Here is a 14,313-nt window from a genome sequence, read left to right on the forward strand (position 1 = left end):
TTAATTACTAGTACTCATTTCTGTTAGAGGCTGAGTGAACTCCAGGGCCATAGTGCGGCCGGAAGGATTAGGTCAATTGAAAGAAATCCAATGATGTCATCGGTATTTGAACCCGCGACCTTCCGACTTGTAGCATAATGCCTTAAACAAAGGAATTCTGTCAGTGTCAAATCAGGACTCTCGATAATTTCTCCGTGTTTCATCTTAGTTGCTTAAATAACGAGCAAACGAAATATTCCACATCGCCTTACACAGATTATTTGCTTCTCAGGGCTGTATTCAGTGGCAGGCTCTTGTGAACAGGGTAATGAAAATTCGTGTGCCATATATCGCTGGAAATTTCTTGACCTACTGAACGATTGCTAGTGTATGTAGTATCGGCGATCGTTATCGTTGGGTAGAGAGCACTCGTGTTTTTTATTGGGCCATAGGAGTTCGTTTTCATCATAACAAAACTTCTGCTGTTTACAAAAGCAAGTTATGTGTTTGCAGAATTTCATACGTGTAAAGGCAAACGCCCCATTCAAGACATGGATGTCTGTGTGTGCTCTTATTCTGTCTTTGTGTTGTACTATGTCCCCCCAAAGTGTCTCCACCTTGTCGTGGCGGTGGGGCTTGCGTGACTCTATGACCTGGAGAGCTATGCCGGCGGTAGTTTAACTACCTGTAGGATCATTTTTGCCGGAAAGGTCAAAGGGTACAATCCAGACTAAGAGAGATACCCTGATCCTCCAGGTTGGGGTTGGGCATGAGGCTAACAATCTCATCCTGTAAAAAGTTTTGTTCAGAAACCTAACAACCAGCCTCGGGTCATCATGCGTGGATCCATTCCTATGGCAGCAGGCATTGGTTGTTGAGACTGGTTATAGAGGAGACCAAGGCTCACTCAGGGCTCTAGAGCCGAGTGGCAGGCAGGTAGATGGTCCTGTGTGTAGGTAGTGGACTTGCGACGAGATGATCACTCGTCCAAGTAGTCCTACCCTCGGTGTAAAAATGATTACGAAACTGAAGGAGAAGACAGGGCCCAAAAGAGAGCTGAAGAGCCATTGATAAATGAATTAACGATAGAATGAATGAAAGTCAAACGCTACATTTCTTTTTTGCAAACCTCACTCATACTTCATATCTAGCAGAACACTCGTGCTAACTGGAATAAATGTTCGAATATTGAAAACTGCACAATCTAAACATAGAATTACAGCCAAAACTGACAAGTATGACACTGATCATAATACACGTAATTTGTGAACTGATCAATAGATTTCCTTGTTATCGGCATTATATTCTCAATAATACGGTTCAATGGGGCGACGTGACCCAAAGTGACGATTGATACGACAAAACGAATTCCGCAATTTACAATTCAAAACTCCTTAAAATCTGAAAATTTGAATAAATTCTTATAGGGTGACATAGTGTAAGCGAACATTTTTCTCTTTGTTTCAGAAACAGAAGTGGTCTTATTTTTAGGGATTTAATAAGGGTATTTTGTTCTAAACGGATTCTGAAATCTGGAAATAACTTCAGCTGAGATGATATAATTTCGGATTCCAGTCAGACAGCAGCAAAGTCTGTCGTGACAATGAAACTCTCACTTCAGAGCCCAGAATTCTTTATAAACTTCTCAGGCTGCTGTTACCTTTCGACATTTGTGCCGAGGGAGAATTCCTGGGCAAAATATAATTAAGAGAGAGGAAATGAGAGAAATTGCATAATGAGGAGCAATGTGTGATGAATATCCTTTGCCAAATACTATTAAACAAAAAGGGAGGAATAACTTGGTGGTTCGTATAGCATGCGTGGGATAGAAAAGAAATTCATACACAATTGTAGACGAGAAACCGGAAGGGAGAATCATTTATAAAACTTGGTTGTAGATTGATCTTAAATAAACAGCTTTTTTAAGATGTGAACTGGATTCATTGACCTCGGACAGGGTTCAACTACGATACTCTTCTTAAAAGGATAGCGAACGTTCGGATTCGTGAGGGGAAGGACATTTCATGCCAAACTCAACAAACACTAGGATATCAATAAAAACTCAGATCCGGGGATTAAAACGATTCGTGTCGGAACGTCAACTCTATGTTCAGTTCTTGATGACAGTTCAAGCGATTTTTCAAATATTTGGTTACGAATCACTGCTCATTCTCCAGGCTTTTTTTATTGCTAGTGGGGCGGGACTAAGTCCTTTGTACTGCGACCACTTCTGGCCTATTGTACCAGCCCCAGATGATAGGTGAGGGTGATTGTGGAGCAATTGGTAGGATGAAGATTGGCAGGGGAAACCGAAGTACTCGGAGAAAATCTGCCCCAGCGCCACTTTGTCCACCACAAATCCCACTTGACCAGACCCGGGATCGAACGCAGGCCGCCACGGTGGGAAGCCAGCGACTAACCGCTTGAGCTGTGGCGCGGCTTTTTGACCAGGTTTAGTCAATCACATTCAATAAGATAAAGCTAAAGTCCATGTGTTTAAATAATTAAGCACTATATCATGAAGGCGTATGGCGGAATGAAGATATAGTTCCACCATCCTTGACCTCAGCACTAACGGAAATGAGTGGCTACATTCACATCCGGAACCAATTTCCCCCGAGAAGAATATCCCTCGTTACCCACTGGATACAAGGTCAGAGGGACCCCAGAGCCGGTCTGGACGCTGTGAAGAAGAGAAAAAATTTTCCCTGCCGAGAAGGAAACCCTGGCCTTCTAACAAGTAGCCAACCGCTACACTGACTGATCTACCATAATTCAGTATTCTGCTTATTCTTTTTCCCTTTGGTACTACAGCCCCAGTGGGCCTCGGCCTACCTCCATGAACTTCTCCGTTCACTTCGGTTTTTCTAGATCTTACACATTCGGTATGACTCCTTGGGCGGGTGATCAGCTCGTCGCAAGGCCTCTACCTGTACACAAATACAGCAAAACGCACACACACAAACTAAACATCCATGCCCTGAGCAGGATTCGAACCCACGATCCCGGTTTCCAAGCGAGCGAAGACAGTGCATGCCTTAGACTGCTCGGCTACCGTGATAGGCGTTCTGCTTATTTAGGCAAGTATAAATCCCGATTCTTGGGTTTTATCATCGCGGAACCAATCTGGTGATTTCACTTTCTCGCAAAATGCGGGTAGCCGGGCTTCGTTTCCTGGGATAAGAATTAGTAGACCTTCGTCAGGCTAGGAAGAAACAGCGAGACAGAACTCTTAATAATAAAACAAGCACACTGCTCAAATCTAATTGAAAGTATTTACCGCTGTAACCTCACTGACTGTAAGTATTTGCTGCGATTTTGTTATAACCAAGATGAATGTCAACGTTAAATTTGAGTATTGCTTGTTCACAAGTCAAGCAGACACGTGTTGTAAGGTGAGACCAGGAATGTACATAGGATATTGGTGGGAAAGCCAGAAGGAAAGAGACCACTGGGAAGACCAAGGCGTAGGTGGGTGGACAATTAACGTCTATGTATTAAGTCAGTCAATAATGCAACAACTATTAAAATATTCACCATTTAACACAGACGGCCATCCTCAGGCGTTTCAATGCGTCCACCGTTACGCTGCTTTGATACGCGCTAAAATTGCGCTTTGCAGTGCACTTAACAAAAAAAAATACTTAAAATTCATTAACATTTTTCTATTAAAATCTTTCGTAAAATCCTATTCCACCACGTAAGGGGCATCGTCCTCTTGTTTCAAGCTATGTGATATTCCAGACAGTTTGTTTCTGCAGCTTGTTTTTCTGTTTCATTAGCCCGTCTGCAATCTGCAATGGACAATATTAAAATGGATCTTAGAGAGCTAGGATGGGATGGTATGGATTGGATTGATCTGGCTCATGGTAGGGACCAGCTGAGGGCTCTTGTGAACACGGTAATAAACTTTCGGGTTCTATAAAATGTTAGGAAATTCTTAGGTAACTGCAGAATTAGCGGCTCCTCAAGAAGGGCTCAGATCCATGAGTGAGTAAGTAAGTATGTAAGTAAGTAAGCTTGTTTTAGGTTAAAACTTAGAAGAAAGCATTTTAAAAAAATGTCATGCTTATTTATTTTTGAACGGATTTTTATGGTATGGACTTAGGCCAATATGTACTGTATCTCGTCTGTGGAGCTTTCTGACAGTGCAAGTGCCGACGTTCGATTTATTATGTGAATAATGAATTATTTCCTGCCAAGATGCTCGTACTTAATCATTGTACCGTATAACAGGCCTCTCATCGTCTGTACGCCCTAGCTACCCATTCTGTAACCCCAAACTAGAATCGCCGGTCTGTGTAACCTTCCCCGAGTTAATTACCTTTTAATTGGATTAAAGATTAATTAATTATTATCCATAGTCTGAAATCTGTATATAGTAAAAGCTTCTAGCGACTTTACCTAAATCTATACCGCGTTTCCAAATTAACTGTGAGAACAAAAATTAACTTTTTTCTTAATGTGAAAGAAGAATATTAGTTCAATTTATTTTAAATTAGAGATTTATTAACCATATGTTATCTGCACTCTTTGTGCCCATATAAGCTGTCTTAACTTAAGGAGAAATCTCTAACTCCTAACAGTCTACAACTTCACAAAATGTCACAAATTTTTACTTCTTACTTTTATATATATTAAAACGATTCTGACGGTATTAAATTTTATTTTATTTAATACATTCTTTAGGAAAGCTATAGGTCAGAAGACTTCGAATTTTGGAGAATAACAAATTTGTATTAGGAACATACGTCAAAATGAGAACTGGGTATTAAGAACCGCCATACTGCCATAATTAGCGGTGTTACTGACTTACGGAGCTGAGAACTTCTAGAGGTGAAGCCAAATCTGCATTTACTCAAAACTTCCCAGCATTTTATGGAACCTGACGGTTCATTACCGTGTTCACAAGATCTCTCCACTCGTCCCTATCCTAAGCCAGATCAATCCAATCCATACCATACCATTCTATCTCTCTAAGATCCATTTTAATATTGTCCACCCACCTACGCCTTGGTATTCCCAGTGTTCTCCTTACTTCTGGCTTTCCAATATCCTACATGCATTCTTCTTCTCCCACATCCGTGCTACATGCCCTCCAGATAGGGGTGTTAGACCTATGAATTTTATCAGAGAGTAAATTATTAAGCTAGCCACAGTTTTAGTGTATTTCAATCCCTTGGAAAGGAAATATTATTTAAAATAAAAAATAACAAGCAAAAGTCTCTTTTTTACTACCAATTTAAGAAGACACTTGGAGACAACGGATTATATTCAGTTCTTTTTTTATTGCTAGTGGGGTGGGACCAAGTCCCTTGAACTGCGGCCACTTCTGGCCTATTGTACCAGCCCCAGATGATAGGTGATGGTGATTGTGGAGCAATTGGTGGAATGAAGATTGGCAGGGGAAACCGAAGTACTCGGATAAAACCTGACCTAGCGACACTTTGTCCACCACAAATCCCACTTGACCAGAACCGGGATCGAACCCGGGCCGCCGCGATGGGAAGCCAGCGACTAACCGCTTGAGCTATGGCGCTGCCTTATATCCAGTACACTTTCCTTTCTTTCAAATTATGAGCATGAATTTAATTTGGTTTACCAGTCATGTTTTCCCGCTGTAAGTGGGAGCCACACGCAACATTATCTGCAGTGTGGGGCACATGCTGATTGGCAGATGTTAAGCACTTACTGAAACAAAGCAGAAGGCAGAGCCAGCCATTACCTGAGCTTCGGCGCTGCCGCTTCCCCTGCAGTTTATGTTCTGTGATATCCATCACTTGCAATGATTTAACTGAAGAGTGAATACACACATCGCAATGTTAAAAATATAAGTTCATTTTCTTTAAAAACTTAGCGCAGAAAGCGCAACATGAATGTGCGAATTCAGATTTTTATTTTTATTTTCAATACTAATGTTGCTGTCTCTGCACCAGAATGCAGGTCAAATTCATGAGATAAAGAAAAACTCCGTGATTTTAGTCCGCAAGCGAACTAAACCGACAGAGCGACCGCCGCTTGTCGGCGAAGTTAGTGCCAACTTTTGCGGATAGAGGGTGCCGTGTGGTCAGCGCAACGAATCCCCATGGCCGTTAATTTCGGTTTTCCGATAACGATAGGAAGCAGATGTTTTGAAAATGTAGCACAGTTCAGATATTTGGGAACGACGACAACAAATCAAAACCCGATTTAGGAGGAAATTAAGAGGAGATTGAACTCGGGTAATGCTTGTTACTATCCAGTTCAGAACCTTTTGTCTACTCCTCTGCTGTCCAGAAACATAATAATTAAAATATATAAAACTATAATTGTGCCTGTGGTTCTGTATGAGTGTGAAACTTGGTTTCTAACATTAAGGGAAGAACACAGACTAAGGGTGTTTGAGAACAGGGTGTTGAGGAGAATATTTGGACCGAAGAGAGATGAAGTGACAGGAGGTTGGAGAAAACTTTATAATGAGAAGCTTCATAACTTGTACTCTTCTCCAAGTATAATTTGAATGATCAAGTACCAAGGAGGATGAGGTAGGCAGGGCATGTAGCACTAATGGGGGAGAAAAAGAATGCATATAGGATATTGATGGCAAAGCCAGAAGGAGACCACATGGAAGACCAAGGCGTAGGATGGTGGACAATATTAGAATGGATATTAAAGAGATAGGATGGGATGACATTGATTGGATAGATCTGGTTCAGGATAGGGATCAGTGGAGGGCTCTTGTGAACTCGGTAATGAACCTTCTGGTTCCATAAAATGCTGGGACGTTTTTGAGTAGATGCAGAATTTGCGGCCCCTCCAGAAGGGCTCAGCTCCATGAGTAAGTAAGTAAGTAAGTAAGTATGTAATTATTACAGCGAGCTGTGAAAATAAATTATATGTGCTTTTATTTAGCTGTCTTCCACATATGTTCCTACATTCTGAGTGGGCCGAAAATTGTGTCTTTATGTATTTTAATGCATGAGTGGAATGCATTCTTATTCACTCTGAATTTAAGAGCCCAATTCAAGTACTGAAATCACTATATTTTCTAATAAAATTTAAAATGCGTACTTTTGGTGGAAATATGTAAGAAAATACTGAATATTAGCTTATCCACTGAAGGACGTGCACAGCTCTGATACTGTCTACCTTCTCTTTCTTACCGGGGGGGGGGGGGTTTTGCGGACNTGCGGACAATACAGCCCGATTCGACGCTTGATATTCTCAGATATGACACGCTCTTTGCATTCTCATCGTCTACGTCCCAGCTGACATTCTGCAACATTAGCTTTGATGCAACATAATTTAATATACTGAGCAATCCTATTTGTATAAATCGTTGAATTTTGAATTAATTCGTAATGGCAGTTAACAAATTACTCCACAGTTTCCTGAGGCCTCGGAATTTAACTGGGTATTAGGAAATCCCTGCCGATCACAGTGGCCGCGCGTTCCAAGTCTTCACCCACTCGAATGTTGGGGTCGTGGGTTCGAATCCCACTCAAGGCACTGATGTCTGTGTGCGTTTATTCTGTGTTTGTGTTGTTCTATAGATGGATAGATAGATTAGGAAATTCCTAACAAGTTATCTGTATGAGCAGTATTATGAATCAATGAAGAAATATTTCGAATGGAAGACAAATGTTGTATTCACTTGATTACACGACTGTTCACTGTCATTTACTGGCCCCGTTTCAATCCGTGAATAGAAAAGTGCAGGTCGTTCCTTGTTGTACGGTCCGTATTATCTATGAAAGCACCCAGGGGAAAACTAAGGAACAAATAGTGCGGAAGACCTGATCGACATTCGAACCAAGTTCTTCCTGAATATAAATCACATACGACATCTAGTACGAGTGTATTGTGTTGAAACAAGACACCACGGGGGCACAGAATTTTTTCATCTCCTCACAATGGAGAACCCATGGTCCGTAGCTCCGGCATAGGCCTAAATATATAAATACAATATGCACTAAACACGAAGAAATAGTAACAATTTCTGCTTTATTTTTACTAACACAGAAGATCTGTTCATTTTTATAAAGGTGAAGCTTAACTGATTAAGCAGTGGGGAGTGAAGATATAACTCAAACATTCTTCACCTCTGCACTAGATGGACATGAATGGTCAGCTTCACGCCCCGACCGCTTTATTCCAGGGGAAATTTCCCCCGATACTCAATTGATGGGAGACTGGGTGGGCCCCAGAGCCGGTCTGGACCGCATGATTCCTGTCAGGAAGAGAACCCTGGACGTCCAGCGAGTACTCCATGGCTATACCGACTGAGTTATCCTGGCTGAAATATGCCCTTGCGAAATATCCAAGCTTTTATTTGGTACATCGGTGCTTTCCACAGGAAGCAACAGCTGTAATTGAATCATTGAAAATGTGGAGAGGAGAAACTGGTGGCAATTTAACATTTTCTGACACCATCTGACGAAGAACTCTGATGCAGTGAAGTATAAACATTTGAAAAGCATGCTGAAACTCTAATCCAACGTCGACGGAGAGAAATTTGGATTTTATATTCGGAAATTTCAGGTGTGGGAAAAATGTTTAAATATTACTCTTAGTTGTTCAGTATTTCGTATATATTTTCAGTTTAGTCTACTATGTCCCTAAACCCTTGAAATGCATTCCTGTTGTCGAAGACAACAAAATACATGTAATTCTCTTGTAAACCTTTGGTAGGTTTGTAGAAGAATTAATTTTCTCCCAATCTCTGGAGGAATTCCATACAAATAGAATCATGAATGGGATGGGGCGCTGTGTAGATCTTGTGTGAACCAGCGTTTTGGAAGAATGTATCGCCTCCATCTTCAGGGTAGAATCATGACTTTCTACCAAAAATTTATCAGTCACGAAAGATAATATCATATTACGTTTAAAGAAACAAGTTCAGGTATTTGAAAAGTTATACTAAAAGCTCAAATCTTTCATAAGACGTAGGATAAATGTGAATACTGCTGATACTAAAGCCCTCAGTTGAAACAAACGTGAGCAGCTTCAATCCAGTCTACATATTCACAGATATAACTCTACTTCGAAGTAGTTTCTTGTTTGGTTCGTTTTATCGACTCTGAAGATAGAGATGACATGTTGCTCCGAAGCGTCGGTTGCCTTTCAACTCTTCATAGCCACTGTTTTCAGAACCATACAACCTACATAACAATCAATAATTACTAATACTGTGTTACGTGCAGGTAGCACATCAAATTCTATTGATATATATTGCACGTTTAGTTCTTTGTAACCAAGTTATGTAAACTTTACATTCTTGTACTCTTACTTCGGGATGTCCCGCATTAAAATCTCGGTCCGAAAACCGGCTATCCTAGCTAAGGGATTCTGTAGTTTTCCTTAGTCCCTCCAGACGAAGTTCACGTTAGAACATTAAATTACGTCACGACAACTTCAATCTCAATTATATTGAATTCATTATTCACAAATCATCCTAAACCCTGGATACTCTGAATTATTGACCTCTTCAGTAAATATACAGCAAATAAATAAGAAAATAAACACAATATATGAATTGGTTCTGTCAACTAATTAACTGTTTAATGATTGGTTAGTATCGCTGAGTAAAAAGTAATTTAGTGCAGCTTCGCATTACTCACTTTCGAATGACAAAAAGAAATTACTGTGTTCTAGGGCTAGACGCCATTTAGCCTGGTAGAAGATTTCCGGACATATTATAGGAACGTTTTACCTCCATCTTCAAGGCCGACTGGTAAGACATGCAAGCATCAGTCGAATTACTCTTATTATGCTTCCATACTCGACTTACACTTCGACCTTTAACATGGACATATGACATTTGTCCGAAATTTTGGAAAACTTGTATCATACTACAGAACATTACATTCCATAAGGCACTAGGCTTCACAATCACTACTTGAGAACCTCAAATCGCACAAAGAAGTACTTACTTTCGAAATAATTTCGCTCTGTGGTCTAGTGTTCAGTGTTCCTGGCTACAGATTCAGAAATCCGGGTTTGATTCCCGGCTCTATCAGATTTTTAGGCCGCACCATAGCTGAAGCGGTTAATCGCTGGCTTCCCACCTCGGCGGCCCGGGTTCGATCCCGGGTCTGGTCAAGTGGGATTTTTGGCGGACAAAGTGGCACTGGGGCAGATTTTCTCCGAGTACTTCGGTTTCCCCTGCCAATCTTCATTCCACCAATTGCTGCACAATCACCCTCACCTATCATCCGGGGCTGGTACAATAGGCCAGAAGTGGCCGCAGTACAAGGGACTTAGTCCCACCCCACTAGCAATAAAAAAATATTTCGAAATAATGCACATTTGTTTTTCAAATTTGTTATCCTATTAATAAGGTAAAAAACTAAAATTTTCCTTGTGCTTAACTAATTAAGCACTATGCCATGAAGACACATATGGGAGTGGATATATTGAACCACGTTTTCTTGACCTCGGCACTAGAAGGAAGTGAGTGGTCAGCTTGAAACCTCGTCCGGTTTACCCCAGGGAAATAGTCCCCGTTACCCACTGCATAGGAGGCTGGGTGGGCCTCAGAGCAGGTCTGGACGACATGGAGGAGAGAAAAATCTTGAACTCATCGGGAGTCGAACTCCAACCTCTCGGTCATCCAGCCCATAGACAGTCGTTTTACTGACTGCGCTATTCTGGGGCCTCTATTATTAATATATACACTTAATTTTGTACAAATAGATCAAGTGAAATTGAAATTGGGTGCTACTCCAACAATTGCTTGTGTCCGTTGCTCCCATTAAAGAAATTGCACTGTAATTCTTTATAAAAATGATATGAAAACCTAGTAGATTTCTTACGTTTCGTATTCATAAAATTCCTTACGGTTCCCATCTCGTTACAATGATACATTAAAACAGTAACAGTCCCACACTAGTTAACACGTATCACATTCTCCTAGCCATCCACGTAAATATTGTCATGTGTAGGCGGGGTACGCGTGACAAAAATAACGGGTTCTACTTCGGATGATTGGCTTTATTAGCACTTCGAGTACAAGTTCGCACGGATAACACAGAAAACATACGCCACGTGATTCCTATCCAGCGAGCTCATTGGCGGGCTGACTGTTACCAAACAACGAGCTATAACATTCGTCCACTAAGACACATCTTCCACTCTTGCACGTTGGAAAGTGTTTACCGAACCGTTGCCTAGAAACTCTTTGAGCAAATCCGTTACAATATCTACAGAAACATGAAGAAATGTTAGTAGTCACCAACATGTGATATGTTTGTTAATTTTAACATCTACACCAACCGCCAAATTCAGAAACAAAACAATGAAAATACACACACGATTAAACAATTTCATTTTATTCTTCAACATGGCACGGTTCTGGAAGAAAAATAAATTGCTGTATTAAAATTATGTATGGTATTTTTGGTAACTATTCATCATGGAGGCTTCTATGAAAAATTAGTGTTACATATCATGTTGACGTTCATTGGTGATAACAGGCTAATATAAGAGAGACAAAAATTAATGTTGCTGGAAATGAAACCAGAGCCCGGAGTAACTGTCTGTTTTGCTGTCAAAAAGGGGACGCTTTGCAGAATTGGACATCAGATAAATAGACAGTGGTACAGGTCGAATACGACAGAAATAAATATCTGTTTTAATATTAAGGGCAGACATAAATACCACTGATATATGACTTCTGTTGGTGGATTTGGAAGATCATTATTAACATAAATCATAACGACCATAATTATTTCATTGCTGGTTTGTTTAACGACACTTTCAGTAGCTCAGATTACATAGCATCGATCAATATATTCATATGTGGGAACTGCCCAAATTCAAGCAAATGTGACAACGCAAGTATCATTGCTTAACAATGGCGAGTAATCAGCGGTTGCTAGGCAAAGCCTACAATAATACAGACAGTGACACGTTTTCTATATGTCCGACTCTAGGTTATATAAGAAGATATATTGAGTGGAAGTATACACAGCGCCAATCACACTAACTTCAATGAGCTGGGCCCTTCTTGAGAAGCCGCCAGTTATGTAGCTACTCAAGAAGTTCCCACCAATTTATGGAACCCGAAGGTTCATTACAGTATTCACAAGATCCCTCCACTGGCCCCTATCCTGAGCCATATCAATCCAGTCCGTATCACACTATCCTGTCTCTCTAAGATCTATTTTAATAATATCCATCCACCTACTTCTTGGTCTTCCTAGTGCTCTCTTCCATTCTGTCTGTCCCACCAGTGATCTATATGCATTCATTTTCTCTCCATTCGTGCTACACCCCCTTCCCACCTTATTCTCCTCGCCTAGATCATTCGAATAATATTTGGCGAAGAGTACAAATTATGAAGCTCCTCATTATGTAGTTTTCTCCAACCTCTCAACACTTCATTTTTCTTCGGTCGAAATATTCTTCTCAACACCCTGTTCTCAAAACGCCCTCAGTCTGTGTTCCTCCCTTAATATCAGGGAACAAGTTTCACATCCAAACAGAACAACAGGCAAAATTATAGTTTTATATATTATAATTTTTACGTTTTTCGGCACAGACGAGAAGACAAAAGGTTCTGGACTGAACGGTAGGAAGCATTACCTGAGTTCTACCTCCTCTTAATTTCTTCCTGACTCAAATTTTGACTTGTTACTGTCGTTCCAAAATATTTGAACTCTCTAAAATTTCGAAAGAATCTGTTAGCTATTTTTATGTCATGACTTTGCCCGCATTCTGGTGACGAGACAGCAAAATATATTTAGTTTTCTCTGAGTTTACTTCTAGCCTTACCTCCTTACTAGCGTCAATTAATGCTTCTGTGTTTTTCTTTATGATATCTACGAGTATACTATCTTCAAGTAGATTCATATCATCAACACAGACCAACAGCTGATGTGTCTCAATTAATTCCAGTCTCGCCTCGTTTCCTTGTACCTTCCTAATGGCAAAATTGAAAAGCAGTGGCGATGAAGCGTCTCCTTGCTAAATCACACTCCAATATATTAGTTTTTCGGAAAAAAATTCTCTCCATTGAACGGGATATTGTAGCGGTGTTCTGGAGGTGCTCGGTTCGAACTTCGGCTATCCTGAGGATTTTAATGGGAATTTTTCAGTCCGACGTAAAAACTCAGATATTATCTCCAACGTCTCCTTCTAAATTCTTTCTAAATTATCATGTATCTATCCCTGCACCATTCGACGGTATACACTTGTGTTCTAGATGTTAACAGCCTCGTTAAAATCCACAAAAATGCTCAGTATGAGTTACACTACTGGTTGAAGGGAAATATAATTTTAAATTTGTCGTAAAATGTACCGACATTGAGTATGGATGTTCCGTGGGTACGAATATTACAATGTTACAAGACTATCAGAAATAAAGATGACCTTTCATGATTTATTTTTTCATGATCCTGTCAGTATCCAGACAATACAATGTCGAGTGCTAAAATGGTTGATGGAAAATTAATTGGAAATTATTTGGAAGGAACTGGTCGTGGCCTAATAATAGCATTACTCCTGTACTTTCATGGAGGGATTGAGGAAAATCACGAAAACCCTCTCAGGATAACACTGTTCCGGGTGACGGCCGCAGTAATCAATTTTCGAGTTCGAGTCTAAAGATTAATCGTTGCATTAATATTCTCTGTGATAATGATACGGGAGAACAAAGCTAATAAGGAAATCAAACAGTGGATAAGACCTGAGTCAGTTCCCATCCACGTCTTGTCCTCACAAACTATCTCCCTTAGGGGCAATTTAAAATCACTTTCAAGCCCTCGAAATTCAGAGTGGCCACTTTCAAGAGGTTTCAAGCAGTAGCAGAGATTCTCTTCTCTGGGGAATTTTTGTTACTTGACTGCACCCATTTCAAGTATCTGTGCTCCGCTTCATGGGTCTGTACACTCTGATTAATTGATGTTTAGTTTACCTAACTACGCTCTTACAGCTTTGTAGAATATCGTCCATTTACAGGAAAACCGTTTGCATGAAGATTAGATGCGGAAAGAGGAACTCGTCTGTCGCCCGGCGTTTAAATGCACTGACCGAGCATATCAATGAAGAACCTCTGTCAAGATGGCCCGTCTCCGGTTGAGACTCAAATTCTGGCTCACCTGAATACAAATACATGCTGATTGCGTTATTACTTCTGTTTAAATATATGTGTACTTAACATTTGCTCGTACAATTAAATGCCCTTAGTTATGTCCTGCAGATATCAAACAAAATGTCATATTAACTAATTGTAATTTGTTATTTTCCCATCTCATTATATTGTGACATGTTGAACCCTACCTCCCCAGCGGTATGTGGCGGTAACGTAACGCTCGCGTTACTACGGTAATAGGCGAGTTCCCGCCCCGCCACTCC

The sequence above is a fragment of the Cryptotermes secundus genome, unplaced genomic scaffold (assembly GCF_002891405.2).
Source record: "Cryptotermes secundus unplaced genomic scaffold, Csec_1.0 scaffold92, whole genome shotgun sequence".
NCBI classification, from domain to species: Eukaryota; Metazoa; Arthropoda; class Insecta; order Blattodea; family Kalotermitidae; genus Cryptotermes; species Cryptotermes secundus.